Below are 3,443 nucleotides of genomic sequence, written 5' to 3' on the forward strand. Positions count from 1 at the left end.
CTTTTCTTCTTGATTGTCTGTCTGTGTTGTGATTTTTTGCATTTCTAATGATCAGGCCCCGGTTTTGTTTTTTCAGGTCCTGAATGAAGTTCTGATCTTTACTTTTCATTGTTCTGCATATGCTTGTCATTAGGACCGCTGTCCGCATTGCTACTCGGTGGACTACAGAGATCCTTTTTCAAAACCACGTTTTCTTCTTCTGCTTATGGCCTTGTCCTGACGAGTTTTTGACCCTGAATTTTGTCTTTCTTGTTAGTTTGTCAATTGTGATTGTTGACCTCCTGGTTTTTACTGTTCCTCTCCTTTACTTTTTTCCTGATCTGAGCTCAAACTTTCTTCCCTTTGCTGACACCGCAGATCGGAAGACAAGTGAAGGTGACGTCTGTCCTGCGTGCCATCTGCTGGTCTCTGCTCTGCGTTTTCTTTTCTTCATGTAACTTAAACCCTGTGTGAGGTTTCAATACATTTTAGCCTGACCAGCAAGGCCTGCTACTTTAGCCCGTTGTCACCATTGAGTTCCTAAGACTCTTTTGGACTCCAGTGAGTCACTTGATATGACCACAGTGAAGTGACACCCCCTGAGACACAGGAAGGACATGCAGAGCAGGTGTGGCAGAACGTGTGTCTGTGAGGCACTGGCACGGACCCCCATGCCCTGAACTTGTTGATCCTGCCATCACACAGCTGGCTCCCTGTCTGTCTGTCTGGCTCTGTGGGCCTCATTTATGACACCGTTTTGGGTGCTGAGGGGCGCCTGGTGCAGACCCCTGCCTTTAAAACCTAAGGCTGGTGCCTTCTTGTGTGTCCCTGACTTCACCTGCCTGTCTGCCTTCTGTAAAAGACCACTAAGCAGTTGATGACACATGACAACATCTGCCAAATGTGCACTAGTGATGATAGAATAATGATGATGATGATGATGATGCCCAGCAGCTTCTTCTGGCTGAGGTGGTTGCTTAACAAAGAATAAGTGATGGACACGAGCAAATGGAGTGTGGAAATGATGGAGCTCTCTGGCAGTATACTGGAGGACGCCGATTGGTTTATTTGAGGGAATGTGGAGGAAGACTGGCGAGGTGAGGTCACACGGCCATGAACTCCTGACACCCACCCCGAGTTCACTGATGGGACGTCATGCCTTTGACTTCTGGCTCTCCTTCTTCCCTGCTGCCCATGCTGTTTACTTTCAAATTCCGAGTGGTGGTCTCACACTCACCAGCAGCAGCAGTTTATCACAAAGTCCCACACGGTCACAGAGACCTCCACCTTTCTGGTTATACAGTCTCATGGCAGAAGGTTCAGGAGGACAGACAGCGGACGTGACATCGGTGGTGGAGTGGCTGTCAGTCTTCTGTTCTGCAGAGGGAGTGAGAGAACATTCGACCACAGTGCCAGCCCTGGACTTGGTGGCTGCTCACCGTCACCCGAACATTCATGCCGTCTCCCATGTGCCCTGTTGCCATTTCTGTCACTCCTGCATCATCTGTGACACCTTGGCTGCTTTTCTGCGCCCCTACTGCCACCTGCTGGCCTCCTCTGTCCCTGTCATCATGGCTCTTGAGGCTCCAGGTCTGTCAGATATTTGCAAAGCCCCCACAGTTATGGCTGCTGCCATCAGAGTTACATTTTCAAACCCAGTCACACATCCAGCAGAATAAAGAGATAAAGAATGGGTGACAAATAGGACACATGAGACCGGAGAGAGTGACAATGATGAGTGGCAGGAGTCAACGGGACAAACTCAGCGTTAGAAGCACATGAACTGTGGGCTCAAATGACAGGTGAGAACTGGGGGTCCAGTGCTGGTCAACAATGGGATGGGCACCACAGGCACTTGACCAGATTACAGTCAAGTTCAGAAGATGAACGCCTCTTTCCCCCACCTGTCGACTCCCCTCGGCCCACCTTTTGATGTCGATTGGTTATTTGCTTACTTTTAGTTTTGGTGGTCTTGAATCGAAATGCAATGCGCACTCGGCTGCCCCCAAACACAATGCAATACGTCTGACACCCAATCTGTGGACGTAAATTAACAATGCCATCTGCTTTTCTATTGTATTTCAGACTGACATGAACACTGCGTGCTGTGGTGGAAATCAATCAATCAATCAGTCAGTCAGTCAGTCAGTCAGTCAGTCAGTCAGTCGGCTGACATGTTAAACCCGCGTCAGAACTAAATGGCCCCCTCGTATATCCAGATCAACATTTCAATGTTAACACGCAGGACTGCATTTCATTTTGGCACAAACGCTCTTCCATATTTAAGTGCAAATGTAAAACGTGCGGCCATTGATCGTCTTATAGAATACGACTTGAAGATTTGCAGCCATAGAAAGAAAGTCTGTGAAGCAGCAGGCTGAACTCTGGGGGGGGACACCAAACCCAAAGGGACCCAGCGTCGTGACGTCACTGCTGAGGCGGCAGTGCAGAGCTGTGGGCGTAAGGTCACTGGTGCCCGTTGTGCCAGTAGACCCCAGACCCACTGGTGGACGCCTCCTGAGCTTGGGTAGTCTGTGGGACTCCTGAGGTAACTGATAGGTGTGGCTGGCAAGGGCAGTTGTGCCATGAAGACAACACAAACCGATTAGGTGACTCAGGGGGAGAAAGCAGGGCTATGCCCATGAGGTTTATATCAGGGATGGAGTGCTGCCAGTCTTACCTGGGTATACCTGGATAGTCAGGCTGTTAAAGGAGCCCACTGCTTGGTGTGCACTGCTGGAAGGGAGTCTCGATGCGAGTGGGTGTGGGCGACTCTGCCAGGGCTGCCCTTTGTCTCCCATTCTGTTCATAATTTGTAGGCCCAACAGCAGCGGAGGGGGTCCAGTTTGGGGTCCTTTTGGCAGATGATGTGGTCCTGCTAGCGGGCTGTGACACTCTGGGGTGGTTAGTAGCCAAGCGTGAAGCGGGCTGAATGACAAGCAGCTCCATGTCCAAGGCCAGGTAGAGGAGGAGAGGGAAGAAGGGAGCAGGAGATCAACGACAGCAACAGCAGCCTTCATTTAGGTGGCACATATGACAACGTAGCTCAAAAAGAACAAGAGAACGAGACAAGAAAAGAAAAGCAGCCATTTGTCTGAGGCGATTTATAAGAATACCGCTGTCTGGGGCGTCATACGAAGAAGAACAGACACATGGCCTCCGTCTGCAGTGACCCACAAATCATTTACTACTTCAACCCGCGCCATTTCTAATCTTCACTGTGGTTTGTTCTAAAGCCTGACTGGCACTTGTTGAGTCGAGTCATCATTCACTGTGGCACCTAAGAAATTGGTGTAAAGAGGCGGATCAGAGCAGCATGGCTGGGCAGTGATGTGGGCATCAGACTGGTGAGTCGAGGTGAAGAGGGTCGAGCCTGCTAGGAGTCCACAGATGTGATTTGTGTTTCTGTGTCATTCGTGATCTCGTGTGTCAGATTTGGGCCCCCAGGTGACTTACAGAACATT

The sequence above is a fragment of the Erpetoichthys calabaricus genome, chromosome 2 (genome assembly GCF_900747795.2).
Source record: "Erpetoichthys calabaricus chromosome 2, fErpCal1.3, whole genome shotgun sequence".
NCBI lineage: Eukaryota > Metazoa > Chordata > Cladistia > Polypteriformes > Polypteridae > Erpetoichthys > Erpetoichthys calabaricus.